Source organism: Diachasma alloeum, unplaced genomic scaffold (genome assembly GCF_001412515.2).
Source record: "Diachasma alloeum isolate Michigan unplaced genomic scaffold, Dall2.0 Dall_scaffold_00206, whole genome shotgun sequence".
Classification (NCBI taxonomy): Eukaryota; Metazoa; Arthropoda; class Insecta; order Hymenoptera; family Braconidae; genus Diachasma; species Diachasma alloeum.
In genome coordinates this window covers 1,988,198-2,003,750 of record NW_021680371.1, presented here as the reverse complement: position 1 = coordinate 2,003,750, position 15,553 = coordinate 1,988,198, and the positions used below count along the sequence as shown (strand labels likewise).

General features: G+C 39.5%; 1 protein-coding gene across 1 annotated transcript in view; it reads left to right on the top strand.

Moving 5' to 3' along the window:
• The window catches only part of LOC107036143 (neuroligin-4, Y-linked), a 230,211-nt gene that overhangs the window by 142,042 nt on the left and 72,616 nt on the right, over positions 1–15,553 (top strand). The gene's annotated exons all lie outside the window — the stretch shown is intronic.

Sequence of the window (15,553 nt, the reverse complement as noted above, 5' to 3'; positions counted from 1 at the left end):
AAATTTGGTGCTCGAAATTAAGACTCCAAATTAAGGGTTAAAATAAGGACCGTGAAATATCAGCCAAAATTTTTTAACAGAATATGGCGGTCTCATGAACGTCCCATTTTCATCAAATTGCGCTTTACGCGAATAATTCAGAAGGTTGTAGGAATTGTATGAATTTCAAAAATGTATTAAACCTCAACCGAACTCATTGAACATCAATTAGACTTGTCGAAATTATTCCATACCCGCCAGTATCCAACATTCCTGTTGACTGTTCCCGGTTGATAAATTGCAATTCAATGAATATTGTTGCGTGAACCTTGCAACGAGCTATTGTCCAACCACGAATGTAACTTTGATCTCCAGTCAAATCTCCAACTGCCCGAAGAATATGATTCCATCACTGATAGTAGATAATGCTGCATGCCTCCACGAAGCAAAATCGCAGTTATTGATTTCGATATCACAATAATAGCACCAACAGCTCACCATTCCGTCAGCCGGCTCCGCCTGCACCCATTCTATTGTAATTTGTACATAATTGAACGTAAACACATCGATAATTGGTAGCGAAGGGGTCAGTGTACGCTTGCATATTCATACCGTCGACCGTCAGAACAACCGGGGATATTCCTATTTTGATATGCATAAAATTCAGTAACAGTGGAGCGCATACACGCATAAGCCCACTAGCTTCATCATCCAGTGAGCGATTACCAATTGACATTGAAATTGAATTTTTAAACGTATCATGTACGTCATTAAGCCGTTCATTCTTTCACCCCTGTTTTACATTTCTTTCAATCAATATTCAAATTTCTGTTCAGCTATTTTTCAATTTACGGATGGTGAACGGTTTTATGAGTGATTAATATTTATCCCGGGCGTGGGTTGTCCTATATTTAATATATTCAATGTATTTTGCAAATAGAAAAACCAATCAACTCCTCTCAAACAGTGAAATCCACTCAATAAAGGCAAATTCTCACTTTGGTGCAAACCAAATATATTTTCAAACTCTCCCCGAATTCCGCAATACAATTCAATTTTGATTTAATAGTTTTTCCAGTACCATCTTGTTCCGCCAATGAAATAAACCTCCACTATTGCCTGACACTTTTGAATCCTCTTTGACGCTTTCCACCTCAACTCCAATATTGTTTCCCGAATTTTTATTCATCCGTTTGACGCTTTTTCCCAGTTTTCCACTTCATTTTCTCCTCTCTCGATTTTTTTCTCTTTAATCTTCCCTTTCAATTCAATTCTCAATCGACAATTTTTTCATGTTTTCTCACTGAAATACCTCACACAGAGGCAAATAAAGTTTTTTTTCATACCGATTGAATCTAACTCGAAGTAAACTCAAAGCTTCTGATGGAATTTTCCCGAATTTTCCATTCGCTCGGTGGAGAGAAAATCCCAGGGACTCGGAGTTTTTCATCGTCTATTTGTTCTTTCTCCACACATTTATGTATAGATATATCCATATATGTACTCTGCACCCTTGGCAACCGATCAATTTCTCTATTATTCGTACAGGGATAACTCACCGGGGTAGGAGCTGAGTGGAGTGGGTTTCTGATGGCTCCCAGAAACGCATTTCTCTCGTCTCTTGTCTGCACTTGTTCGTAACTCCATCGTAAAATTGAGGGGAAATTGAGGGAGTATGATCAACCACGGACAGTTTAGTACAAATTGCCCTGGAGGATTGCGTTATAATAACTCGCGTGCATGGAATGGAGGCAACGAGAATATTTCACGAGATATGATGCAGAGGGAGTGGTCATGGACTGAATGTCGACCTTTCAAGGTCATCTGATGTTGTAGACTTTATTTTGTTTTGTGATGTTTTTTATGTGAGCGATGACTTTTGTGTGACCCTGGGTGACCTTCGTCTGACCCTTCTGATCATCACAATGAATATTAGGTACTACGGGGCATTGTCCCTTGTTCGCGTCGCTCGCCAACTCCAGGGGGACTTCCCCCCTCGCTCGCTTCGCTCACCAACTCCAGGGAGACCTACCCCCTCGCTCGCTTCGCTCGCTCCCTCCCAATCTTCTTGGGTATGTTTAAGGGCTCGTATTATATTTTTAAAAAATTGGTAGAATGATCTATCTCATTTCAAAAATTGAGGTTTTTATTATTTACAAATGATTGCAACCAACGCCTTCTGTCGTGAGATATAACCATTCATTTTTTCATTTATTCATATAGGATAGTATGCCGCATGGTTTTATTATTATTTTTTCAAGATTTGACCACCATATGATCTCCATGTAAATCCCATATGACCCCATATGAATTTATAGAGATATGAACATATTAGAGAGATAGAGATAATAATTAATTCTCAATGGGTTGATCAGTGTCACAGATAAGAGTCAGAATTGGGGTCACTGTAAGGGCCAGAATCATGGGCGTCTCCTGGATTTTTGAACCTTCTTATTTTTTTTATCATATTGAAACGGTATGAGATACGATGAAAAAATATCTGACTCCTTTATTCTTATCGCCAGAAGTCCACTTGGAATTTCTTAATGCGCGGGAGAAAAATTCCTTTGAAAAACCTGGCGATTTTTGGAAAAAGAAGTTTCTATAGAAAAAATTCTATAGAAAAAAAAATTATAGAATTTGATTTTTCTATATATCTTTTTTGGGAGAGGTTTGTTGCAGAAATGCTTCTCCTTCATTTTTTTTGTTTCAATTTCTTTATAAAACGCCAGGAAAAATTGTTTTTTTTATCCCCAAATCGAATTTAATGGCATTTTTCCGAAAATTCCTAGTCATCTGTGCACAAAATATCAATTTTTCCCTACCATAGTATATCACACACGACAATTTGAAACAAATTCTCCCCAACAAAATAACCACCGAAACTCCCAAAACCATCCCAAAATATTAGTTTTTCGCATTTAGCCTCGAGCGAGAAAACCGGTTGACTGACTCGAGTCTCAGCACGTAGTCATACGTGTATTTCATGCATCCCCCATGTACCATGTGGCGTTACGGGCGTGGGAAAAGGTGTGGGTAGGAGAGTAAAGAGGGGTATGATGTTGATGCTCAGTTTGGGGAACAACGGTAAATGCGAGCACGCGTCCTCACGCGGGGGGAAAACGGGCCGCTACCAAGGAATTTCACGTTGTGCACGTAGCCGAGGATATTCACATTGGAAAGTTTCAATACCTCGGGGCCAACCTCTTCCACTTGCACTTTGTTACCCTCCCCCCCCCCCCCCCNTGATGCTCAGTTTGGGGAACAACGGTAAATGCGAGCACGCGTCCTCACGCGGGGGGAAAACGGGCCGCTACCAAGGAATTTCACGTTGTGCACGTAGCCGAGGATATTCACATTGGAAAGTTTCAATACCTCGGGGCCAACCTCTTCCACTTGCACTTTGTTACCCTCCCCCCCTCTGTGCCCCCACAACGTCTCTGCACCCTCTGCGTGCATCTGCACCATCACTGAGAGGAGCCAATGGAGGTTATCGATTCACTCCACACGCGCTACTAGCTCTCCTCCCTGACTTCGGGAATCCCCCTCCCCTTGAGGTGGCAGCGGCAGGTGGGGGGCGGCGGCGGGGAGGGGGCGAGGGAGAGGTAGTGAACCGGAGAAATAGAGAAAAAGGTATTGGGTAATGTATATACAGGTACGTGAGGTACCCCGATATCCCTCAAGTTTTTTAATACTCTCACTGGTCTTGCCTGTGGGCCAATTAATCTCAATGTTGCTAAAAACTTTTCCTGCTGTATGTTTTTCACTCTTTTTTCCGTGAAAATTTCTCAACTGTAAATCCAAAACTCATTTCCAAATTCAATTACACATAGGTGAGAGGATTGAACTTTTTTTGTGGAGGGTTCACCCAGTGTTTGGGAAATTTCATTAAGTTTTAAAATTACTCGATGTTTTCTCACGGTAGAGAGATCATTCGGAGAAAATTGTTCATTTCCTTTTTTTCCCTGGAGAAGAACTCGTGATATTATATTCAAATTACGCAGCGGGCGCTCTGACTCAGTGGTAGCGTGTGTGTCTAGTGTGCATTCGGCACATTTTTTTCACGAAAAATATCCTATGGATTTCGATTGGTAACAAGAAATTCTGAATTATCGGCAGTATCTAGAACTGCCGCGATGAGTAATTTCACTCTTGGATTTCTACTTGGAGCTCTGGACGAAACGAATTCGATACCAAACTGCTTGAATTGGGAAAAAATTTTCTGTCACATATATGTCCACTTATGGCTGTATACTTGACATAATTGTTGCACTGAGAGAAGAAATTAGTTCTGATAAAAAATTATATGTCTTTCGGGTAAATAAATAGATTCATTCTATACAGAATTATATGAGGCTCCGGTTTTATCAAGTGAATGGTATTGAGTAGTGTATATCTTCGTCCAATAAACACTTATAATTTCCATGAAACAAATGATAATTTCAAGTGGTAACTACAATTTTCTTGCCGAAAACTGCGTTATTGGCAAAATTAAATAATTTCGAGGGGACAATTTTTCGTCGGGAAAAAACATTTTTTCCTGTCAACAATTAAAATTCTTCTAGGGATATTTCTGATGATCACTACAAGAATTTACTTTTCGTGAAAGATATTAAATTTCCGCTCGCCCAGTTAGTTAGTTTCCCTCAAGTAAATCTGTTCCGCTCCATCAAATATTCTGACGTGGGACATAGTTTTTTGAAAGAGCTAATTTTTTCTCTCAGTGTGCATGCTTCATCTTTTTACTGTCTTTTCTAATATTCCTGACATCGATATCTGTTTGCATTTTGCTTTATTGTATTTTATCTTATTTATGCCATAGGTGCCCAGAATCACGCAATTCTAACCTCGCTTCGCTCGGTAGAATCGCGGATTCTGGGCCCTATGACATAAAATAGTATACGAAACTCGTGCGTAATGGCGTTTTTTGACTCGTGGGATTGTAAAACTCGCTTTCGGCTCGTTTTACAACTTCCCACGAGCCAAAAAACCCATTACGCACTTGTTGCGTAATATACTAATCTTTTCGTCTCTGTTTTCTGGCTTTATAACTTACGTCATTGCTTACTACATACACTGAGAAAAAAGAACGGTAAAATTGACCGTACATATTTGATCAGAAAAGTGGAGGTTATTCTGAACGTTTTCAGATTGTTTGAACCACACGATGGCCAACGCCACCATTCGGATTCGGTCAACTAAAGCGTCATATTTGTTCCACTCGATATACCTGACCTCGGTTAAAATGAAACTTCGCTTAGTCAATTTTACCAAATCTTAGTTGCTCCCACCTTTTTTCAAGTCGTACTATACGATTATTTTTAGTTGAGGCGATCTGACGTTCATAGCTGTGAAAGCATAGTTTGGTTTCAACAGTGATAGTCAAGAATTGATTTAAGCTACTGCCGGTAATCGTATCGATTGTATTTCATTTGTAAAAACAAGCAAAAATACATTCAAAGAAATTGGTTACGTTTATTGACAATCATCCGACATTTGATCAACATTTGTCAGTACAAAGTTTATTAACCGTACATCATGTTATGTATACACAACATAACGTACAGTTAATAAACTTCAATCAATCATTTAATGAATGAACAGCCATGACGAAGTCATAAAAATCACTGAATCTGAACCATCCCTCTATAACAAGGATGGGACAATGTCCGGCAAAAACGAGAAGTTAATGCAAAAAAACTACTTTTCCATTATGCAAGATGTGTTGAGCATGAAATTGGTAATTCGTCTGCGGGGACTCCCCTCCTTCATCACTGCCCCCATCACCATCCTGCATATTTTTCCCGATATAATATATGTGACGTTAAGAATTCCGTTGAGCGAGCATTGGGAGCATTGAATTTGAATTCAACTAGATGGCGAGAGGGAAAAGCTCGAAGAGCTTTGGTCTTTTACTCCCCAGTAGTCTACATGGAGGTGGAAAAGGGTGAGGGTACCACTGAGGCTTTCATCGTTTCATTGCTCCGTACCGATGTTGCTTATGAATAATGCAGTTCCATTTTTCCCGTGATGCGGCAAAATGTTACCTGTGCGATATGAAAAGAATCAGCCGGACTCTCCCCTCCGTGGAATCAATATCTTACAAGGTATTTCGATGTTACCGAGGTATTCCCGTGAGTCCTTTCAGAAAGTAATACACAGTAGAAATAAATGCGGTGTTAACTTCTCCGGTGTTAATACAATAATCCAATAGCACTCTTTCACCACTACGAGTACCGCATCAAAATGAAAGACGGTACAAAATTTCGAAACATGAAAATAAGTCCACTTGAGCCCGCTCAGAAAATACTTAAGCAAATTGCAAAATTAGTCACTTGCTCATGAATTGGAAATGTGAAATTGTATCCTTCTTAAGCTTAATCCATCCCAAATAAGTGATTTGACGCTTTATGAGTAATTTCATTCAATATTTCCGCATCCGCTCATAAACCGGCGGAATGATTTTCCCCCAATTTTCCTCCGCTCGTTGTCATCGAATGTGTTGTATGGGTCAACGATCTACAGTATTCGGGTATTTTTGAATGAAATTTTTACGGCAGTGTTACGGGAAGGCCAATACACAAATGTTTGTTCTGCCTCAATAAATCAATAGAGCTGTTTCATCACTGCGAGTACCGCATAAAAATGGAAGAGGATAACAAATTTCGAAACCTGAAAATAAATCCACTTGAATCCGCTTAGAAAATACTGAAATAAATTTCGAAAGCATTCACTTTTTCATGAATCGGAAATGTAGAATCGTACCCTTCTCAAGCTTAATCCATCCCAAATGAGGAATTTCACTCAATATTTCGGCGTCCGCTCACAAACCGGCGGAATGATTTTCCCCCAATTTTCCTCCGCTCGTTGTCATCGAATGTGTTGTATGGGTCAACGATCTACAGTATTCGGGTATTTTTGAATGAAATTTTTACGGCAGTGTTACGGGAAGGCCAATACACAAATGTTTGTTCTGCCTCAATAAATCAATAGAGCTGTTTCATCACTGCGAGTACCGCATAAAAATGGAAGAGGATAACAAATTTCGAAACCTGAAAATAAATCCACTTGAATCCGCTTAGAAAATACTGAAATAAATTTCGAAAGCATTCACTTTTTCATGAATCGGAAATGTAGAATCGTACCCTTCTCAAGCTTAATCCATCCCAAATGAGGAATTTCACTCAATATTTCGGCGTCCGCTCACAAACCGGCGGAATGATTTTCCCCCAATTTTCCTCTGCTTTTTGTCATCAAATGTATTATATGGATCAATGATCTCAAGTATTCGAGTACTTTTGAATGAAATTTTTATGGCAGTATCACGCGGAGGCCAATAAAGAAATGTTTATCCTGCCTCAATAATTCAATAGCACTCTTTTTTTAACTGTGAGTACTGCATCAAAATGGAAGAGGGTAAAAAATCTGAAGCATGTGAAAATAAGCCCACTTGAATCCGCTCAGAAAATGCTAAGAAAGCTAATTTCGAAATCATCCACTTGCTCCTGAATCGGAAATGTAAAATCATATTCTTCGCAAGCTTGATCCACGCCAAATAAGTGATTCGACTTTTTATGAGAAATGTCACTCAATATTTCCGCATCCGCTCACAAACCGGCGGAATGATTTTCCCCCAATTTTCCTCCGCTCGTTGTCATTGAATGTGTTCTATGGGTCAACGATCTATAGTATTCAGATATTTTTGAATAAAACTTTTACAGCAGTGCCACACGGAGGCCAATAAACAAATGTTTGTTCTGCCTCAATAATTCAATACCACTCTTTTACTACTGCGACTACCGCGTGAAAATAGAAGGGGTTAAAAATTGGAAGCGAAAATATCACCGATCAACTTTCTCATGACAGACGCCACAAAAAATCGTTAAGTATCGCTGGTATCTGTTCCTCCCGTCACGCCTTCATCTATAAAATGCAATATAACACAGTCGAACTATTAAAGCCCCCCAGGTTTTGGCGTGTTTGAGGTGTGTGCACGAAAGAATTTATTGGCTTCCTGTGTACAGGGGAGAAGAGTGGGGGGGGAATTATTACACAACCCACGGTATTTATTGGAATTCAATGAAACGAATCGCAGTGAAATCCCCGGCGCCAAACAAAACCCTAGCGTTACCGGCGACCACTGTCGCCCGAGATTCCGCTACACGAGAGTTCTCTATTTATGCGAATCAATTCCAACAACAATGTTTTTGGTGAAGAATGAGATTTACTGGTGTTGGATGTGCAGACATGGGATTTTTTTTTTTGGAGGGAACAAACGAATCGGTAATTGGAAACGAAGATAAAGGGATGTTTTGGAGAATGGTGATGGTGGGAGGTCATTTCGGTGAGTTTGTATGGAGGTATATTTTTTTATATCAGTCGAGTTCATGAATTTTTCCCCATCCCGAGCGAAAATTTAAAAAGCTTTTTCAACAAGTTGCGAAGGACGAGTCAATGAGCATAAAAAGTGCAGGTCAATACTTTGGCGATGAGCATCGAACTGAAACTAGTGTGAACTGTTACGACCTCCAGCCATCACGTGTGACAGTGAATGCAGTCATGTTTCGTAACTGCAGGGGTAGGATGTGGGGATCGTGAAATCACTCCACCAGTGAATGAGATCGACACGTCCCTCTGTGCTGGACTGGGCGAAGCGAATGGACGTTTCGACAGCGGCATTCGCTCGGAATAATTGTTGAAGAAATTTCCATACGTAGCAGTTGGGGATTTCTCCGAATCAGAGAGCCACGGAAGGAATGGAATGATCGTAAAATTCAACAATTCCGGATGATTAATGCCATTCCATCATTTCTGGGTTTGTCGTATACTTTTGTGAGTGAGAAGAAAATTTATAAACTCAAACTCATGTTTAGGGCATTCAACATGAAAGAAAAAGTTTGCATGTGGTAATATCACCCCCAGAATCACCTTTTCGCATAGTTTTGAGTTATTTTCATTTTTTAGAGTCGATTATACGCCCTCACAACGTACTCAAACAAAATTTTGCGTCATTAAATTTCTCATATGTGATAAATCTGGCATGAATGGCTCTTTCAGGCTTAATACGTTTGAAAAAGCACTGCCACAACCATCTTATGTCAAATTCTGAGTGATGTAAAACTCTATGAGTGATTTCACTCAACATTTTTCCCATCTGCTCACAAAAATCGACCAAGGAAGAAATAGAATAATCGTAAAATCCAAAAATTTCAATTGATCAACGTCATTCCGTCACTCCTGGGTTGGTCGCATATTTTTGTGAGCGAAAATGAAACTCATAAACTCAAACTCATTTTTGAGGTATTCAGCATAAGAGGAAGGGTTCGTACGTTGTGATCGCACCTCCAGAATCACCATTTCCCAGAATTTTGAACTGTTTCTATATTTCAGAATTGATTATACGCGCTCACAAAATACTCAAATAAATTTTTGGAGTCATTAAATTTCTCGTAAATGAAAAATATGGCCTGAGTGGCTCCTTCAGGCTTAATCCATATGAAAAGCATGGCAAGAGCCATCTCATTTTAAATTATGAGTCATTTGAAACTCTATGAGTGACTTCATTCAAACTTCATCGCATCTGCTCCCAAAAATCGCCCAACGAAGGCATGAAATGATCGTAAAATCTAAATCTCAAATTCAAATTCAAATTCCTTTTTGAGGCTTTCAACATGAGAAACGGTGAGTAGGTTAGAATCTCGCCATTAGAATTTCATTTAGAATTTCAAAGTCAATTGCATGCGCTCACAGAATACTCAAACCAATTTTTGATTCGTTCAATTTTTCATAAATAATCCTTTCCAAAAGCAATGCAATGGCAATCTCATATCAAACTACGAGTGATTAAAAACTCGACAAGTGACTTCACTCAATATTTCCCGCATTTGATAAAAACCGGACAAATTATTATCACCGCAATCTAAATGTAACCCATGTAACAATTGATATACTATCAGTGGATTTTTCCATTTCCTTCGTCCTTCTATAAATAATCCACCACGAAGAAAGTGAAATCGTAAGCAAACATTTCCCAGCCCCAGTGTTTAATCAATCACTTTGATTGCAATCATTCGTCAATTCCTAATCCCCGATTTGGTCTAGTACAACTGGCCTGAGGGGTCCACATGTGATACTGTCTCTGGAGGCTCCTCAAGATGATAATCTGTGCATTGCGTTATCGTGAAACATTGGAGCTGGGGTGAAGCGGAAACGGAAGGGGGCGTGTCGGAAGAGCCGTAGGGTGGTGAACGCGCCCTGAACGTCAAGACAATGGGTATACTGTACATAGAGGGCACATAACCGGGCACGTGTGCAATAGCACTGCCTCGGTTCGGTAGTATAATATATGTGCGTGGTCAATAATGTACTGTGACAATCGGTGGAACTATGGTTTTGGATCAGCAGGAATTGTCCTTTCAGAGGGAAATCCGGTGTATGTATTTTCGTCATCCGGTTATGGATTTTTTGAGTCAGTCATGCGAAGGTAATTTACTTTCAACTTTCACGTGAGATTAACATTTTCCAGCTATTGGGTATTAGAAGAGATTCATTTGTGATTGATACTCATCACATCGATTCTCAATACCTGATAATGATATAATCTGAGTCTCTTTCTGAAGTGATTTCAACTCTAAGTGGACATCAGCAAAATGTAATTCATTCAGCTTGAGCACATCTCCATTATCAGAAGTGTGGAACAGCCATATCTCACACATCAATTGTAAAATTAGATAACTATGTCCATAGTTTGATGCTACATACCGTTATCAAATATGGTCATTGTTCCGACAAATATTGTGTCATTAGCATTGATAGGTGTAAGTTTCCGGAGAATGTGGTGACCACCATCGGTGGTACCAGGAAACTCTTCTGAAGTGAAGTAATTGTCATTCCAATCTGTTGTTATGAGTGTTTAAAAGTATGATGATGATAGTTTTCAGGATTAATAGAGTCTCAATCAATCCTTCTTCAGAGAATGGTGATTCTTCGAACGACTGCAAGTCCTTCACAGCAATTTCACCCTTTAACAATTGGTGGAACTGTGGTGTTGGATCAGCAAGAATTATCCCTTCAGGAGAAAATCTGGTCTAGATATTTTCGTCATCCGGTCATGGATTTTTTGAGCCAGTTATGCGAAGGTAATTCACCGTCAACTTTCCGATTAACATTTTTCAGCTATTGGGTATCAGAAGAGATTCATTTGTGATTGATACTCATCACATCGATTCTCAATACCTGATAATGATATAATCTGAGTCTCTTTCTGAAGTGATTTCAACTCTAAGTGGACATCAGCAAAATGTAATTCATTCAGCTTGAGCACATCTCCATTATCAGAAGTGTGGAACAGCCATATCTCACACATCAATTGTAAAATTAGATAACTATGTCCATAGTTTGATGCTACATACCGTTATCAAATATGGTCATTGTTCCGACAAATATTGTGTCATTAGCATTGATAGGTGTAAGTTTCCGGAGAATGTGGTGACCACCATCGGTGGTACCAGGAAACTCTTCTGAAGTGATGTGATTGTCATTCCAATCTGTTGTTATGAGTGTTTAAAAGTATGATGATGATAGTTTTCAGGATTAATAGAGTCTCAATCAATCCTTCTTCAGAGAATGGTGATTCTTCGAACGACTGCAAGTCCTTCACAGCAATTTCACCCTTTAACAATTGGTGGAACTGTGGTGTTGGATCAGCAAGAATTATCCCTTCAGGAGAAAATCTGGTCTAGATATTTTCGTCATCCGGTCATGGATTTTTTGAGCCAGTTATGCGAAGGTAATTCACCGTCAACTTTCCGATTAACATTTTTCAGCTATTGGGTATCAGAAGAGATTCATTTGTGATTGATACTCATCACATCGATTCTCAATACCTGATAATGATATAATCTGAGTCTCTTTCTGAAGTGATTTCAACTCTAAGTGGACATCAGCAAAATGTAATTCATTCAGCTTGAGCACATCTCTATTATCAGAAGTGTGGAACAGCCATATCTCACACATCAATTGTAAAATTAGATAACTATGTCCATAGTTTGATGCTACATACCGTTATAAAATATGGTCATTGTTCCGACAAATATTGTGTCATTAGCATTGATAGGTGTAAGTTTCCGGAGAATGTGGTGACCACCATCGGTGGTACCAGGAAACTCTTCTGAAGTGATGTGATTGTCATTCCAATCTGTTGTTATGAGTGTTTAAAAGTATGATGATGATAGTTTTCAGGATTAATAGAGTCTCAATCAATCCTTCTTCAGAGAATGGTGATTCTTCGAACGACTGCAAGTCCTTCACAGCAATTTCACCCATTCAGCCAACTTGTCCCTCCCGTTAATTTCACCCAAAATTTGGCATTCAACTCTCAGCTCCAGTTGAACTCATCGCGTCCAATTGTTGTTGTCATTTCCTGCATATCAGACGAGAATTCTCAGTCACCCTAAGCGTGTCATTGCATCGATTCACGTTCATTCATGCAAACGCCCTGACATCGCATAGAATGCTCCTGGCGTAACCGCCAAACTACCGTTAACGCGCACTCGCTACGATTGCTATTTCTCCATTTCCACAAATAAAATGAAAACTATCTGTACCTCCTCGTCCACCCTACACCAGCACTATTTCTCCCACTCACTGCAACATTTCTGTATTGCGGAATTCAGTAGACAAAATATGGATTTGGATGGCTGCCACAAAACTCCAGCAATTTCTACTTTTATTCGTTTTTCTAGGCAGGAATTACTGGGAGTCCGTAAGATCCAAATCACAGCTCAAGTTTGGCGCGTATAGATGTTCATTCCCATCGTAGAACTTCTCAAATCATCGTCATGATTATTATCATCATCTTCATTGAAGGAATCGCACCCTCGAATCGAAAAAACCCACTACAAAAATATCTGCACCAAACATACCACTCACATGACGTCATATTTAAACATGATATTCGATGCTAAATTCACCCGAATATTTCACATATGAGGGCGTACGAGCATAAAATATGCATCACACGCGGGACCCCTCGTAATACAAGAAAGGAAGCCAACGGAAATTCTCGGTGCACATATACATATTCTTTCATTCCTCAACCCAAGATGTGAGCTATGTGTGGATGCTTCACCACACGGTACTTTGGTGCCTCTGTGACGCTCTTTGAACATTTCAATTCAAACATGAAATGAAGCACCATGTATTAACGTTCAATGTGCACTCGAGGTGGAGTCTCTTATGCAGCTGTTTTCGCTTCTAAATTTTGTCGATGAAAACATGAGCAACGACATAATTTATCTCATGTTTCATACATTTCCACATAAAATCCACTAGCAGAAACCCAATCTCGCGATGGACTCGCTGCGGGGTTCATGAGCGTGAATGGAGAAGTCTCCATAACCTCCAATGGTAATGACAGAATCATCAAAATTTGAAACACGTAAATTCATGAAACATAAATCTCTCTATATTGTAAAAATGCAATTCGACTTCTGGTGCTAAAAATTTGGAAGTCGAAATTAGGACTTCGAAATAAAGGGTCATGAGGGCCCGAATAAGGGTTATGAGGGTCAAAATAAGAGTTATAAGGGTGAAAATAAGGGTCATGAGAGTCAGAATGAGGGTTGTAAAGATTATAAGGGTTAAAATAAGGGTCACAAGGGTCTGATTAAAGGTCCAAATAAGGGTCATGGGGGTGAGAAATTTACAAGACGTTTACAAGGGTCAAAGTAAGGGTATCAATATCTTCCTACATTGTAAAAATCCACATTGACTTTTGGTGATGAAAATTTGGTGCTCAAAATTAAGACTCTAAAATTAATGGTCAGAAATGAAGGTCGAAAGTAAGGATCACCAGGGGTATGAAGGTTGAAAATGAGGTTTACGTGGTTCAGATTAAGTGTCACAAGGGTCAGAATAAGGATCATGGAGGTCTTCCGGTGGGCGAGCGTTGCGAGCTCTGAGGAAGGCTCAGTCGTTCGACAAAAGTCACAGTAATGTAGAGAAATGGTTACAAGTGTTTAATGTTTTCTACCATTTAATGAGAATGTCTACAGTAAAATTAGGTAATCCAAAATTCACTATCAGTTTTCATATTCTGGAAATGTTCTCCTCCATTTTATTCGTAATTCCACATTTTTCTTTCACTGTCACTTTTTTTACTTGATATTTCAATGAAAACTATAAAACCTACTGCAAAATCTGCCCCAACCTCTTCAACATGAAGAGATGGTGATAGTCGGCGAGCCCTATGCCGCACTCTACTTTATGCCGGCAGTGCGAATATACCCGCACATTCAGACGAAATTTCTACTAGGATCGGTACACATTATTACTGGATTATTCACTCCCATTTCATTCGATTATTCACTTCACTTCTGTTTTCTTAATTGCACACAGAGGATTTCAATACATCGCCACTTGACGTCATCCTCAGTTGCATTAATTAGCAGATACTACGCCGAGAGAATACTCACTGTAGAACTGGTTGACGATACGCTCCCTCTTGACTTATTTCAGTGTTTCACTTCATAGCTTTCTGAGATACCAGCGTCTTGCGCTACATCATCTCAGCACTTTTTTCCTCATAATTCCTGGGTTCCTTCATTCACGCATTCACCTTTGCATTGCAAACTAGGGAGGTAATTAAATTCAAAATCTCGTGATAGAAAAGCTGGAAAAATTTCCACGAGAAATGGAGAAGGCCTTTCTCCCTTTAGTGATGCTCCGGGCCATGAGAAATTGGATGAATTCGTTGAATTTATTTCACATTCACTTTATACCTTTGCCTTGGTGATACGTCATACTAATTAGTTTCTTGGTTTATAAAGGTCATTATTGATGACTGAAGATGTAGGTCAGAGATTCTTCAACTGAAAATTCATGTCCTTCTGTCAAGTTTATTGCATTCAAATCACAATTCATATCAACAACTGTAACCTCGTAAAATTTTACGGGCTCCTTGCATTAACATCATTATTCACCTACTGCTTCGTGACATCGACCCCATCTCCACTGCAGTGTTAATCTAGAATTCATAGCACGAACAGCATTCCTAAATTCCTTACAATTCAGAAACTGTTTTTCTCATGTAGATTTGACAATCATGTTTACGATGGAGTTAGACCCTTCCTTGTCTGAGAATTTCATAGCACTTGGCCTCGTATACTCCAAGAAACATCCGGGAATATTTCCTCATCCGTCTGCTCTCAGAGATTCTCGAACATTTCAAATCCGAATAAATCCGGGAGCTTATCTCAGCGCCTACCGCCTCCAACCTCATATAGGCCGTATAACCTCGCCCGAGAACTCAGTGCCATCTCGTCTTATCTTAAAGGGCAAAAATGTTGAAGGAATGAAAACGCCGTGTTGATTTCTCCAGACGTCACACCTTGATCATTAAAAATCCGAATAAATCCTGGACCTTATCTCATCATGGTTCCACCACTAATCAACAAGGAACAATTCATCATCCCATTTCATTAAAGGAAAAGTAGGCACGGCTCGTTCCAGCATGTGGATAATTCATCACATGTGATATTTATTTTTAAAATGAAAGTGAGGAAAAAAGACATCG